The sequence below is a fragment of the Saimiri boliviensis genome, chromosome 2 (genome assembly GCF_048565385.1).
Source record: "Saimiri boliviensis isolate mSaiBol1 chromosome 2, mSaiBol1.pri, whole genome shotgun sequence".
Taxonomy (NCBI): domain Eukaryota; kingdom Metazoa; phylum Chordata; class Mammalia; order Primates; family Cebidae; genus Saimiri; species Saimiri boliviensis.
The window spans coordinates 4558895-4574550 of record NC_133450.1 but is presented as its reverse complement, the minus strand read 5'-3'; the positions used below and the strand labels follow the sequence as shown (position 1 = coordinate 4574550).

The following is a 15656-nucleotide window of genomic DNA, read 5'->3' as shown; positions in this document are numbered from 1 at the left end:
AGGCCCCGCAAATCAGGTTGCCAGCTAAGTGGGGTTTCTTTTGCCCTGGGGGTTAGTGGTCCCTGAGGCCCTTCAGTTCCCAACCTTGTTCTCACCAGATTTTGCGGAAGGCCCCAAGTGACCAGGGAACACAAGTCTCCTCTGTGTGCCCATCCTCAAGCCCATCCAGCATCCACCCTGCCCAGGAGGGGCTCGGGCCCAACCCAGGACCCAGGTGAGAGAGTCTAGTCCTTATCCGAAATATAGGAGGCTTCTCCCCTGTGGCCATGCTCTGTGACCAGAGAGCATGTCTAATAGGCCTCACGGCCAGCGCAGATAACAGCTGGTAGAGCGAGTAGTTGCCCACTTGACAGGTGGAGAAACAGTCCCAAGGTACGCTTGACTCCATTTAATGTCAGCATTTCCTGGAGACCTCAGTGCATAATAGTGCACAGGACGCAAAACTGATCAGCCCCTAAGCTCAGGGAGTCGCCTGGCTTGAAGACACTTGGGTATAGTGAGGGCATCATCCATGGTCCTGTAGGGCAAGGCTGGCAGGAGAGGTCTGGTGAGGGAGTGTGCATGTCGGATTTTGGTGCCTAGGAATGGCTTCTTGGAAGAGGGGTCATTTGAGGTGAATCTTCCCATTCATTCATTCATTCATTCACCCTTTAATTCATTGATTCATCCATCAAACATTTGTTAAATGCCAACTCTGCCGACTGCATGCTACGAGGATAAGATTTAGGGACAGCAATCCTGGGCTCTGGGGAGGGTGTTCCAGGAGGAGGGACCACAGTGCACTGGGTAAGGAAAAGGGGGAGGTTCGGCTGGCAGCAGAGGATGAGCTGAGGTTGGAGCCTGCAGCTGACACGCAGAGGCACCTGGCCCACCTGTGGAGCCTTTCTCCCTGGGGATGGGAGAAAGTGGATGGGGTCGAGGGCACCAGAGCAGAAGAGCAGAGGTGGGTGTTCATTTCAGGAAGTGGTGGGGAACACCAGAGGGGTTTGTGCTGGAGAAAGGCCAGATCTGAGCTATGGTGTAGGCCAAGCGATAGGGCAGCGTGTACCAGGATAACTATAAGGATGACCAGGGGTCAGCTTCTCTTTCCCAGTCACTCAGCCTGTTGACACGGCCCACTGTGGCCTCCGTCCATTAATTCATCCATCAGTCAATCAACACATACTTTTGACCACTTCCTGCACGCCCAGCTCTGTGCTGGATGCTGAGCTTGTAAAATGAGATGCATGTCACCTGCATTCCTAGGTGACATTCTGTTCCCTTAGACTGCAAGCTCCCTGACTTCAGAGCCTGGTGTCCTACGGTTTATCACAGGACTAGACAGGAGCTGTGCACTCAGGAGAAGCTGTCTCCTGCTCTCCAGGTCCCAGGATGCCCTGGCCACCCGAGCCACAGGCCACGTGGACGGTGCTCCTCAGGCTGCAGTTCTGAATGCGTTGCGAGGGAGGGGAACGGAGACTGGCGAGATGGTTGAGTCGAACTCGGCAGCTCTAATTCCTGTTATTTAAAGCCATCATCTCCCCACCATGCTCCCTCTTAAAGTGTCAGATGTCTGCTTCTACCAAGACAAGAAAATGGCTTTTAAGGGAGAGGAAAATCGCTTCCCTGGGGGAGGGGGGAGAGAGTCGGCAATCATAACCCTGGCGACAGGGCCAGGAAGCAGGAGGAAGCAGACAATGGAGACGGGTCCTTCAGAGAATGTGGGGGCTATTTCAGCTCCGGAGGACTCTCTCCAGCGGTTCAGGCTAAGGAAGTCAGGCACCTTTCTGGTGGTGCTACGTGGAGGCTCAAAGGCACAGCTGGATGGACAGCAGCAAGACCAGGCTGTCAGCGAGCAATATTCACATCAAAGCTAGGGATGGATTTCTGGCTCCAGATGCAAATGTCTAGGCTCAAGGTTACCTCTTCCAGGAAGCCTTCCCAGCTTTGGTTTTTAACCCTCCCAAGTTATTCTCAGTCCTCTTATCAGACATTTTAACAATCGAATCTCTTTCATTCAGAATTTGGTCGTCGGCTCACAAGCTGTTCTCCAGTTTGTATAGCGTGTGTCACTGTTTTTTCCTCTGATGGTCACTGATGATGGTCACAGTGGGGCAGTGGAGCAGGGGCTGGAGAGCAGGGAGCGTAGGAATGCAATGATCAAGATGATCTGGAATGAGGAGGGAGCAGAAGGCAAGGCTCAGAGTGAGACCAGGGTCAGGGCTCCGTGCAGACTTCCACTACTGGCTTTGAGTCAGCATCACTTCGCTTCTCAGCCACGGCCCACGGGTCACACAGCCCTAAATGGCCATGCCAATGCTGGTCACAGCATTCCCTAGTCCTGGAGACTTGGACACTAAAACAATCAATTCCCCTGAGCAATAAAATTACAGACAGTGAACATGTTTCCTTCTGCAGTCCCCAGGCTTCCTCCTCTGGGTGGGTGGGGAGCTGCTGGCAGGAGGGAGTATATACTCCACGAATATTTCCAGCAGCACAGTCACAGGCTCCAAGATAGAGGTCACTCCCTGAGCCCTTGACCCAAGAACGGGGGTGCTGGGAGCTTGCAGGCAGGAGCTGCAGAGGGAGTTTACCCACCTGGAGGGGTAACTGGCTCCAGGTTCCTGCCAGAGCAGCAGCCCTCTGGAGACGGACATGCATGGTGCTTCCTTTCTGGGTAAAGGTCTACTAGACTTATCACCCCCCTCCCCATGCTGCCTCCTGTCACTTCTTGGCAGCTTTGAGCTCCCTGAGCCTCTCCTTCCCCTGGGTAAGGGGGAGTTTATCAGACCAGAATGAGGGTGGCCTGTTTGGTGCTGGGCAGAGCACCCTGGGGTGAGGAAAGCAGGAAGGTCTTGCCCAAAGCCGGCAGAAAAGCCATCAGGTGTGACTCGGCTGGACATTTTTAGGGGAAAGTGATGCCTCTTGGCGGGACTAGGGAGGGCAGGGTGACCACACAGCTGTGGGCCTGGAGTAGGGCTCTCAGGAGCCACCACCCTCCTGGTACCTCACTACCCGCTCCAAGAGATCCCTGAAAGTCGACTGACAACTTCCCACAGGCAGAGCTGTTCAAGAGGGAAACTTTGGAAATTCCCAGGGGTGAAATTTCTGGAAACGCGAATTTTAAGGTCCCTTGCTTGTAGCTCTGGGAACCATCCTGCGGGCTTCCTCACTAGACGGCCTGTAGCTCTCTCCTACCCAGCTCTGAGCTCTGGGAGGAGGGGGAGGGCTGCGGTGGGCTCCCTCCCCCTGCATTTACCTCTCCCCAACAATCGCAGTTTTGTTTCATAGAAACGATTTCGTTTCCCAGGAGCCTTTTAAATGACGCTTTCAAGGTTTTTTTTAAAAAAATTCCTTCCCTTTAAAACACGTTTTTTTCCCCCCTGGAGGGGAGAAAGGAGAAGAAAAGCTAATAAAGCAATCACCAAATGCCGAGCACCTGGCTCTAAGCCTGTGGATTCTGATTGTGAATTTGGCACCACTGGCTGGGGGGCTTTCATTAAGGAGAAGAGGGGAAAGGAGAGCAGCCATGGAGCTGTTGTGAACGGCTTGCCCAGCGTCCCCTCTGCCACCCCGCCCCCTCCTACCCTGCCCCCCTCCGCCTGTGTGTCTCTGGTCCCAATTCCGGTTGGAGCTCCAGGCGGGTGCTCTCCCAGCCCCAGGCATCCTCTTGCCTTCAAGGCCCAGGCACTCTGTCTTCGCTTTCCCCGACATCCCCCGCCCGGTGCCCTGCTTTTAAATTCATTATGCCTTTTATTGCTCGCGATTGCGTACACTATTTCTATTGCCCTGGAGACCGGAATGGTTCAAGCAGGGAGAGACGCACGATGTGGATTTCATTAACTTTACTCTTCACTGCCCGTTCAATCCCAGGGGTGCGGCGCAGGGGCGTGAGTGGGGGCCGCCTGGCTGGGGTACTGGGCACCTCTTCGTGCATGCCCCGTCCGCTCAGTGCCGGACCCTGGGGTTAGCTGGCTTCCCTCGTCTTGTGCAGCTCCCCCTTCTGCCTCTCCCTCTGCCCTCCTGGGGAGAGGAATTGTCACTGGGCCATCTCACAGGTGGGCAAAGAGAGGCTCTAGAAGGCGAAGCTTGGGCTGCTAGCAACAAAGTGGTGGGAGGCGGGGAAGGTGAGAACAGGTTAGAAGGTGAGAACAGGTTAGATCAGGACTGCCAGCCCTCTCCCAGACTGAGGTCGTCCCCCTTGGGCACTGGGACCCCAGCTTCCCCCTCCTCCTCTGCTGCGCTTCACCAAACGTAGAGGGCTGGAGGCCGGTCAGCTCCTCCTTGCAAATGAGGCAGTTTTATGGGCTTTAGAAAAACACTCCAATTGTTCCCTCAATTACCCTGGAGCGGATTGAATATATTAATCTCTCTCTAACTCGAGTTAGAGACTCTGCTGCCGCCCCTCCCCCAGCCACCAGCGCCCTTACACAGGCACGTGCCAGAGATTGACTCCCAGCCCCCACCGTCTGGGCCTCAGCGCCCCCCAGCAGGTCAGCCCTGTCCAGGGAGTGTGTTTCTGCTGAGGCTGTGCCCACTGCAGAACATACACACTGCCAGCATACACACACACACACACACACTGTGCCCACTGCAGAACATACACACTGCCAGCATACACACACATACACACACTCACAGGAACACACACACACACATATACACACACACAGGAACACACATACACACATGAACACAAACACACACAGACACACACACACACACGCACACACACACAGCAGACAGCTGCTTTACATTTCTCCATCAATTTCCATTGATTTTTCTCCTCTGCCACTATGTGGAAGAGCCTTTTCCTTGAGTAAACGTGATCATGGGGGCTCCCCCTTGAGTAGGGAGCGGGAGGGGGACTACAGGCAGCTCCCCTTTCTGCTCCTTTGACAACTGCCTCCAGCTTAAACACACTCTGCCCCAGGCAGCTGAGCCCCGTTAAAAGCTACCTGAGGCTTCCCTTTGTAGCTCGATTTTCTTTTATTTCAAGGGAACAAAGGCACTGTCACGGCATTCTCAGAGAGTGCTGTCACCCACGCAGGGAGGAGCGCAGACCGGCATCACGGTGGAGAGGAGGTGGGGCAGGCAGGTGCTGGCCCTGGGGAGGGTGGAGTTGGGGGCACTTCCTGTCCCACATCACCCCTGCACCCCCACCACTCTCCCTGTCAGGGAGAGAGGCCAGGGGCTAAATACATGACAATCACCCTGCAGGCAGCCTGCTGGCTCCCTTTCCTCCTCCCGGTGCACTGAAACACTCTCCGCTGATGGGGTCCCTGAAAGAGAGCCCAGAGGTCCTGGGCAGCATGGATGAGACTCAAAAAAGCAGTTTGGGGGAGTCCTATATTTGTGTCCTTGCCCAAGCTTCCAGATTTCCACATCATCCACATATGCTTCTGGGGTACTGACAGGGTCCGTGCTGGGAACTCAGCAGGGTGGGGGATGGGAGCGATCTGGGATTCAGCCAGCTTAGGGTGAGAGGCAGGTGTATGGAAGTCAGGAGGACCTGGATGCTGACTGGGCTCTGGCATTGATTATGTCGCCTTTGACCTTGTGCAGGTTATATAACTTCCCCCAGCCTCCACTTCCACATCTGTAAAATGGGAGAAAGCAATTCCTGCGCCCTTGACTGCTGGCAAGACGAAATGAGCTAGTGTACAATCGGCCTCGCCCTGCAGCAAGTGATTAAATAAATTCCGGCTGTTCTAGTCATGAGTTGGGATGTGAGGATGGGTCTGGGTGTCGGTTTCTGCACCTAGAAAACAGGGTTGCTCCTTCTTGCCCAGACAGTACCCCAAGAGAGGGGTGTTAGGAACTTGTGAGTCTCACTTTGTCTGGGCCCAATTACCAGGTTGCAGGGTGGAGAAGGCAGCCCAGCCGGGGTGCTAGTCTGGGAAGAGGCTGCGTTCGCAGATTGTTGTAACCGAACACAACAGATGGCCCTGCTGTCCTCCCTCATCTCTGCCTTTCCCCACCCCAGCCAGGGGCTGCCGCTGACTCACACCTTCTGGAGGCGTGTTTGTGTGTGTGTGTGTGTGTGTGTGTGTGAAAGAGAGAGAGAGAGATGTGGGGGTAGATGGGGAGGGGGGTGCCTGCCTCTGATGTCTTCCCAGCCAGACCAGCCCCAGCCCCAGTGAGCAGCTGACGGGCTCCAGGAGGGCAGGGAATGCGATGGCCTTCTCATCTCCAGAAATTCTCTTCACAGTGAAGGAAGCAGGAAGGTGCAGGAAGGCCTAGGGACGATCACACCCATGGAAAGTGGACGTGCCCCTCAACTCCTGAATGTCCTCCACCCACCCCAACTCCATCCACACTCAGGCATGTTGAGACACACAGGGACACACATGCATGCACACATACAGGAGTGTACACAGACCTCCAGCATCCACATGCAGAGACCCCCCCCCGCCCACCCCTGCACCCATCACAATGACAGATTAACACAGTCCCCAGTAGGCATGCCTGGGAAGGGCGGGTCCTCCCACACCACAGCCCTGCCCTCCCCGCCCCTCCCCTGATCTATCTCTGCACAACACCCCCAAGCACAGCACAGATGAGACAGAGGCTTGGGGCCATGGCATACGTGATATATGAGGTGAGATTAAAACCCTGTGTGAAACCCATCATTAATATACCTCTAACAGCCGATTAGGGTGGGGGCAGCCAGGCAGGAAGGCTGACAGCACCCAGTGTGCCCACCCTGGCCCTGGTGAGGGGTGGGGCTGTTGGGCCAGCCCAGTCACCCCCAGGCTGGGTCCTAGGCTGGTTCTGCAGAGTCCTGGAGTCAGGAACATCTGAGGCCGGCAGGTACCAGCCCCCTTGCCGGGGTAGATGGAGGATGCAAGTGGGATGGCCCTCCTCCACCTGGACCTGACAGCCTGCCCCGGGCTCCAAAGGTCCAACCTCCTCAGCCTAGAGTGACTCATTCATTCATTCATTCACTTTCCCAAGCAGTAAACTGGGTTGCTGTATGTCCAGCCCTCAGGGAGCTGCCAGGCTGGGCAGGGACAGGAAATAGGAGGAGTTGGGGAATCATCACTTTCCAAGCAGATTGTGGAGGAAGTGGTGGGCACGAGCTGGGTGGTCGTCAAGGACTCAGTCTGTTGAGGAAGACAGTTCTGCTGGCAGTCAGCAGGTTTTGTCTGGAACCTCATTTCCCAGTTGCATATGAACAGTTATGGCTTGGAGCAAGTCCCTTACCTCCCTGGGCCTCGAATGCCTTATCTGTACGACGGACCGAGTCTACCTACTAACCGAGAAGTCATGAGGCTCAAGTGAGGAAGAGGTTAGGAAATTGCATGGTGCTTGAACCCACCCCACAAATGTCAGGGGGCAGTTGAACCCTGTCTCCGTGGTGGGGTAGGATTCCAGCAGAGGGTGGGGAGAATGGTTTTCAAGGGCGGACAGTGTGAGCAAAGGTGTGGAGGTCCTCAAGGGACAAGCAAGCAGGGGGAAAGCAGGAGGTGGAGAGAGCCAGTCTGTGGGACGGGGGTGGTGGGGAATTGCAGGGATGCCGAGGGAATGCACCGGAGGCGCCATCTCTGAGTGCTTCCAGCTCTCCGCTATTCCCTCTGTAGTGGAGGCTGCTCTGGGCCAGCCTGGCAGAGATGGAAGTTCTATCATGCTTGGCAGCCTGCAGAGCCCATGGGAGCATCACATTGGTCTTGGGAGGTGAGCAGGGTAACCTTGATAGAGCCTATTTTCTGGAGCAAGAAACTGAGCCCCTGTGGCAGATGAACAGCTTGCCCAAGGCAGTCAGTAGCAAGGTCAAGCTGGAATCTAGATCTCCACCATGTATTTTGGTCTTTCCGAGCCAGTAATCACCACACAGGTGGGAATGACTAACAGCATCCTTTCCCAGGGAGACTTACACTTTGCAAGCTGTTCCTTAGCCCATTTGCAAGCTGTTCCTAGCCCATGCCACACTAATGCTGGGCTTTCTGGGCACGTGATGGGATCACGGGGAAGCAGTTTGAGGGAGGAGATTTCTTCCTGGTGGCCCCATATCACACCGAGTCCTGCCAAGACAGGTTACTTGGTAGCCAACAGCGATGCTCATTTATTGCACTGGGTGGTTTGGGAGCAAGGCTGGAGATGGAGTTGGGGCTGTCAGTGGCTCAGAGCCCCAGAGCAAACTCCCTGAACCACTGCCGTTGGCTGATGACACTTAGAAAAACGTGTTCCAGGCCAGGTACAGTGGCTCATGCCTGTAATCCCAGCACTTTGGGAGGCTGAGGCGGATGGATCACAAGGTCAGGAGTTTGAAACCAGCCTGACCAACATGGTGAAACCCCGTCTATACTAAAAATACAAAAATTAGCCAGATGTGGTGGCATGCACCTGTAATCCCAGCTACTCAGGAGGCTGAGGCAGGAGAATCGCTTGAACCTGGGAGGTGGAGGTTGCGGTGAGCTGAGATCGCACCACTGCCCTCCAGCCTGGCCAAGAGCAAGGGAAAGCAAGCAAGCAAGCAAGAGGGAGGAAGGGAGGGAGAGTGGGAGGGAGGGAGGGAAGGAAGGAGGGAAAAAGGGAAGGAGGGAGAGAGGGTTGCATACCTAAGCCCTTCCCACCCTATCTGAGAAGTGACAGTGAGTTACAGCCAAGAAGTTTCAGTAGAAAAACTTTGGGCTCAGGCTGGAGTTCAGGTTCCTGGTTTGCCTTGCAGTAGGTATTCCTGAGCAAGTCATTTTACTTCTCTGTTTTCTCCTCTGTAAAAGGCGGATAATGATGCCCACTTGGCAATGTGACTGTGGCAATCAAATAATATTCTAGCCTCACTGCAGTCCAGGAGGCCTTCTCAGAGGAGAGGAAGTTCCAAAGCCTTCCAGAACACAGGCGGCCTGGAAGCCACTCTGATTCACAGCCTTGGAGGTCGGGGGAGTGGTTGGGTGGATGAGCCTCGTCTCTACCCCACTACCTCTGCAGAGAGGTGTGACTAATTCCTCCGAGCAGGAAGCATGTGTGGAACCCTGATTCTATGGCAGGATTGGCCTCTCGGAGCTCTTGGAAAGACAGGAGCCCCGTGGGGAGCTGGCTGAAGTCACGGGGTACGGGAGGGGAAGCCGCTGGACCCACCTTGTGGAGGCTGAAGGCACAGTGAAGGTGTGGGAAGTATTTCATCAAGGTAGAAAGGCAGTGAGGAGAGGAGAAGAGTGATGAGGTCTGGTTTCCATCCTGCTCTGCCCACTCCAGCTGTGGGACTGCACTTCCCCGCACCTCCTTTCCTCATCTGTAAAATGAGGATGATAACGACACTCGGCAGCGGGACTGCTGAATTCAGTGTGTAGTAAATTTAAGGAATACAGCCAATGCTCACGAAACGCTGGCCATTCTCGTGACGCCGGGTGAATGGCCGCTTGCCAGGTAGGCAAGGGTTGGACGGAAAAGCTTGAGTAAAGACCCAAGGGCTGGAGAGAGTGTGGCCTCTTTTTTTTTTTTTTTTTTGAGACGGCGTTTCGCTCTTGTTACCCAGGCTGGAGTGCAGTGGCACAATCTCGGCTCACCGCAACCTCCGCCTCCTGGGTTCAAGCAATTCTCCTGCCTCAGCCTCCCGAGTAGCTGGGACTACAGGCGTGCGCCACCATGCCCAGCTAATTTTTTGTGGCTTCTTTAGGGAACTTGGAAGCTCTCTGAGGAGCCAGTGATTGTGGGGGCAGGTGAGGGGCTGGACCGCGGCGCCCCGACTCCTCACCCGGGCTGGAAGCCTGGTCTTGAGTCTCTGCTGTGGGGCCAGTGGAGCTCACGGATGGGCATGGGAGCGGGGAGGATGTCGACATTATTTTAATCTTCCTCTTAAAGCATAATTGCTTTTTGTCCGCGGGTGTTCCTGGAGATGCCTCCCCGTGGGATTGCTTTCCAGGCTCCTCTCTTCCAGGAGACAGGCAGGGGCCGGGCCAGCTCCACGCTGCATTAATACGCTGCAAATGCGATTTCATGGCCTCAAATGAGATTAGGGCCAGAGGCTCTGCTCTCTGGTAGAGATGGCAGGCGGTGTGAGCGAAGGGTGTCGGGTGCTGAGCAGGGAATCTAAGAGGGAGGGAGCCCGGGCGGACTTGGCCTGAGTGAGCAGTTTCCTGTAACTGGAGCCCCTCAGACCTGCTGGCACATCCTGGCTGCAGAGCCAACCCTGAAGCCCTGCCCAGTGGGTGAGGTGCCCGGGGCTGTCACCCCCACCCCCAGGCTGCCCACAAGCAACTCACAAAGGAGAGTGCTGTGATTAAGACTCTCACAAAGGAGAGTGCTGTGGGCAGACAAGGAGGAGGCTCTCGGGGTTCCCCTGCAGCAGTGGGGGTCCTACTAAGGGATTTTTTTTGAGGCAGAGGAGGGCGTTGGTCAGGTTTGGAGGTTGGAAGAATTGGGGTGAGGGGACAGGTTTGCTGGAAATGAGTGAAGCCTACTGTCCCCACCCCCAAGGCCTCTCTGCCCTCTGAGTAGAGCCGCCACCCAACCTTGGCAGGGCACTGCTTCTGCCCCTCCCGCTGGAAGGAAATGGCAGGCGGCTTCACTGCTCACTCCTTTATGCAGTCCCTTGTTAAACGAGTTATTGATTTTTCAAAAGAAAAAATGCCCAAAAGCCATGTTGCATCTTTAGCAAAGTGATTTACGACATGACGGAGGGAGAGCTGGGCTGCCCCAAATGGGAGCTCTGGTTGCCAAACGCTGAGAGGAATCCTTCAACGTGGCCATCGGTAAACGTGCCTGCTGAACAAACGGAAGCCGTGTTATCCAACAACGAGAACGCTGCACTCCGCCCATCACCCCCAGGTCTCCCGTTGCCAAAGCAGGGCCATAGGCACTCCATCTTGGCCTAAATCGGTGTAAGCGTGAGGGAAAGCCCCTCGTGGGGCTGTCTGCCGTGTCTAATCCTCGCCGCGGCCCTGCAAGGAGCCTGCTGGCAGATCCTCTCTACAGACGAGGAACAGGAGGCTCCGGGGGTCAGGAGGCTTGCCCAGACGCGCGCTGCGGTGCCTGGCAGAACCAGGGATCAAGCCAGGCCTGACAGATCCCAAGTCATCATGCTATCTTGTTTCCTGCCAAATCTTTCTGCTGGTGTCCAGAGATCACAAGACTACGTGCAGCAAGACAGGGTCAGGACGATCACAGAGTCTGCTCTGCGACAAAACACGGACACTCATGGGTTTAGTCCAGTAGCCATTTACTGAGCTGATAAAATTCACCTCTGCACAGTAAGGAACCAGGGGAAGATGAGAAGGACAGGGCCCCAGAGCCTCCAGGACCCCACCCTGGCCCACTCAGCCAGCGGACCCTGAAGACAGCAGCCTGCCTCTAAAGGCTTAGCTGGAAATGGGAGCGAGCTACCATTAGGGACAGAGTCACAGCCTGGGGTGTTATGGCCCACCAGCCCTCATGATCAAACAGCCTTGCAGCCCCTCCATGCTGGATAGAAGTGGTGTCCTCCAGGCCCTGGGCTCTGCCCTCTCTTACGGGGGCCTGACCAGCCATGCCCAGCTGAGCCTCTGGGACGCACCACCTCAATCTCCTTTGAAACCAGTGTCTGGGCTGCACTGCCACAGACCGGCCCGTCTGGCCTCATTCAAAAGGCCAGGTGTTTTCATCTCTGGTCTTGAATTTTTCATGTTGCCCCAGTTTCAGGAGAGAGGGCAAAAGAGCTGCAACTCCTTTCCCCAGAATGAAAGGAAAAGGCAGCATGGTTTGGTGCTTATGACCACAGACTTTGGAGCCAGCAGGCCTGGAGTCAGATTGCAGCTCTGCTGTCCCAAAGCTGTGTGACCTTAGGCAAGTCCATTCCTTCAGAGCATTTGTGTCCTCACCTTAAAAATGGACTCACAATGGCTGGGCACAGCGGCTCATGCCTGTAATCCCAGCACTTTGGAAGGGCGAGGAGGGCGGATCACCTGAGGTTGGGAGTTTGATACCAGCCTGACCAATATGGAGAAACCTTGTCTCTACTAAAAATATAAAATTAGCAGGGAGTGGTGGGGGGTGCCTGTAATCCCAGCTACTCAGGAGGTTGAAGCAGGAGAATCGCATCACTTGAACCTGGGAGGCTGAGGTTGCAGTGAGCCAAGATTATACCATTGCGCTCCACTCTGGGCAACGAGAAGAAAACTCGGTCTCCAAAAAAAAAACATGGGAATGTGAAGGGGTTGATGGTGATGATGACAGCAGTGATACCAGGACATCGGGTGAGAGATGGGGCCATGGAGAGGGGTTCACACAGCAACTATATCAGCCAGGATCCTGCTAGGAAAAAGAAGGCATTCCAATTCAGGAGCTTGAGGGGAGTTTAAGAAAGGGACTATTTCCAATACTGAGGGTGGGGTTTAGGGAAGCAAGAGGGAGACCCCGAGTGTCCTTGGGGTTGGAGCCCATGAGAAGCCTTCCCTGCTCCTAGGTTTGAAGAGACAAGAGGGGACAATGACCATAACCTGAGAGGCACCTGTACGGTGGGAGGTGACCACGAGCAGAGCGGCAGTCCCGGAAAGCGAGCCTCTCCCAGATTCCCCACGCTTGGCCTTCTTTCTTCCTGACTCTTGCCCCTTCTCCCGTGTTCCCCCAGCACTCTTTCTCCATTGCTTTTGGGCAGCGGAGCTGGATGAGGTGGGAACCGTAGGCAGTGTGATTTTACAGCAAATGGCAGCTCAAAGCTGTGTGATCTTGGGCAAAATGTTAACCCTCTCTGAGCTTTGCTTGCCGTTCTTATCCAGCGGGAGAATCAGGACCGCTCTGAGGGCTGAATGAGACCATTCAGATAAAGGTCTAACACGGACGGTGACGTCCCCCAGATGTGCTTGCTCTTTTCCCTGCTAACCAACCATGGACTTGGTGAGTTCTCCCCCGCTGAAATGGGCCAGAGAAGTGAGAAATGGCCGTGGGGTGAATCTCCGTGTCTCCACCAGAGCTGGAGCCTTCACACCCACCCAGACATCACCCCAGGCCTGCCTCCCCTCTTCTCCTGCCCCGCTCTGTTCCAGGCGTCCAGGCCCACCCCCATGGCGACACCTTCCTCAGGTAGCCCTTCACCAGAAATGTCCCCTTCTTTCCTACTTAAATGCAATGTGCTCTCTGGGTCCTGCTCAAGGCCTTCCATCCCGGAGGCCTTCCACGACCCCTTCCTCTCCTGCTCTGAGCGTGTGCGGTCCTCGTGGTCCTCAGCAACGCCTCCTGTGTTTGCGCTGCTTCTGGAATTAAGAAACGTGAGGCAGGGGCGTGGGACCAGGGTGAGTCCCTGCCCCTCCCTTGGTTTTTATTTTGACAGCTGTCAACTAAAGCATTTTCCTTAGAGGAGGGTCTCTGTGCCCTGCCTGTCCCGCACCCTCGGCCGCTGTGGCGTAGGCAGCAGGCCCTCTCTTGTTGGCTAAAGGGCGGAAGACTCTGAGAGGGTGACCCACTCCAAATCCACTGCCTGCTGGCCAGGACCTTCAGGAGCTGCTCTGATCTCAGCTCAATTACGAGGCTCAGCCTCAAGAGTTTTGCAGAGAGATCTGGGGGGCTGGCTTCGCCTTGTGCTTCCATGATGGCTCCAACTGGGCCTCTTGAGGCCGGTTCATCCCCCTACCCCTCCCTGAAGGTGCTGGGCTGGGTTTAAACTGACGTCACTGCAGCCAGAGCTGTTCTAGAGAGAACTTACCGAGCCCAAGACTGGTAAGCAGGGAGAAGAGAGCATGCCTGTCAGTGTGAAGAACTTTACCTGCACGGTCCCATTCAGCGCACAGAGCAGCCCTGATCCCCGCACCGGATAAGGACGGGAACCAAAGCTCAAAAAGGGTTAACATTTTGCCCAAGATCACACAGCTCTGAGGTGCCATTTGCCACAAAATCACACTGCCCACATTTCCCACCTCATCCAACTCAGCTGCCCAAATGTGGGGGTGGGACAGGACTCAGAGGGAAGGAAAGGTCACGTTGGGGGCTGGGGAGCTCCGGGACACAGACACACTCCTCTGAGTCTCACTGCGTGGGTAGTTTGTCCTCATGGGCTGCCTCCCCAGCCTCCAGGCCCCAGACATGGCATGAGGAAGCAGGGCTGCCTATGAGCCACCTCTGTCTGCCCAGATTCTTCTTGCTGTCCAGCCAGCAAGATCCCTCCGTCCCCAAGAGCCAGCCCCAGATCCAGCCTCAGGGGCTTGCCCCTCCCAGAACTGCACCAAGAGCAGGAAAGGTGAGGCCTGAGTGCCCGACGGGAGGCACAACATGGCTCCAGAAATAGGGAAAAGGGCTTCTGGTTCTAGCTCACTGCACCTGGCAGGCGTGACTTCAACCCTGCCCTGTGACATCACACAATGTTGCCCAGGTGACCCAGCTAGGTGGGAAAGCTCACTGCTTTTCCAGGCCTGGGCAGAAAGAGGGCCCCCCGTCTCTCCACCGTCCTGGGGGTGCCAAGGGCCGACTGCCTCGTTGCTGACCCCGCCCAGCTGGCCATGGCCCGCAACCCCCACGGCCCCTCCACCCACAGACCATCTTGCTGCTGAGAGATCGAGGACCTGTCCCACCTGCCCGCTTTCCCCCTCCCCACCATTCAGACTCCAGGGCTGATGTGTGGCACCCCGAGACCACAGTGACTTCCATACTGTCTGCTACCCATAAAGACTCCAAGACACCCAGGCCAGCTGTCTGGGCAGGACTGATGCCTGATCAGCCACTGATACCAGGTATGGTCCCAAGATTGTTAAACAAGGCCAGACATCCCTGCCCTCAAGAGGATAGGAGGGGAAAAACGGAAAGTTGAGGCCAAGGACGTGGGCCATGCACCTTTGTGAATCTGTCCCTCCTCCCAAGGCCCTCCTTCAAAGTTGTGTGTGGGCCGTAATTCTGACAAACGCTTCCCTTCTCTGGGTCTCAGTTTTCACAGCTGTGAAATGGTCCCTGTGGTTGTCCCAGGTTAGCTGCCCTATGCGCTCGCGCCACGGGGGAGCTGGAATGCAGGGTGCTCACAGATGTTGTCCATGCTGACCACCCGTACCCGGTGGTTCCTGCCCTCCTCTTGCTGGGCTCACATGGTGTCTGAGAGCCCACTGAGATGGTTCATTACCCCTGTCCACTCGCTTCCAGGAGATTTCCAGGCTGCTGTCTTCGCAGCCCTGATGCCCCTGCTGCCCGCATGCTTCCTAGCCCTGGCCTTGATTTTCTGGGGCCTAGACCCCTGCCCTGGAACACAGATGCTTGGGTCTCTGGAGAGAAGGGATTTTTGTGTGTTTTGTTCATTGCTGTATCCCCAGCACTCAGCACAGTGCCTGGCACATAGTGGGTGCTTAATAAAAAGCTGTGGCCCAGGCCGGGCACGGTGGCTCAAGCTTGTAATCCCAGCACTTTGGGAGCCCGAGGCGGGTGGATCACGAGGTCAAGAGATCGAGACCATCCTGGTCAACATGGTGAAACCCTGTCTCTACTAAAAATACAAAAAATTAGCTGGGCATGGTGGTGCGTGCCTGTAATCCCAGCTACTCAGGAGGCTGAGGCAGGAGAATTGCCTGAACCCAGGAGGCGGAGGTTGCAGTGAGCCGAGATGGTGCCATTGCACTCCAGCCTGGGTAACAAGAGTGAAACTCCGTCTCAAAAAAAAAAAAAAAAAAAAAGCTGTGGCCCAGCAGCAGGGTTCTGCCAGGAAGGGACTATCATCTCAGTGTGATGAGATGCAAACACTTCAACGCAAGAGAGCCCTTACCTTCCTCACTGGCAAGGCTGAGCCC

General features: G+C 55.6%; 1 protein-coding gene across 5 annotated transcripts in view; it reads left to right on the top strand.

Annotated features, from left to right (window-relative positions):
• The window catches only part of CCDC33 (coiled-coil domain containing 33), a 123518-nt gene that overhangs the window by 1866 nt on the left and 105996 nt on the right, over nt 1–15656 (top strand). The gene's annotated exons all lie outside the window — the stretch shown is intronic.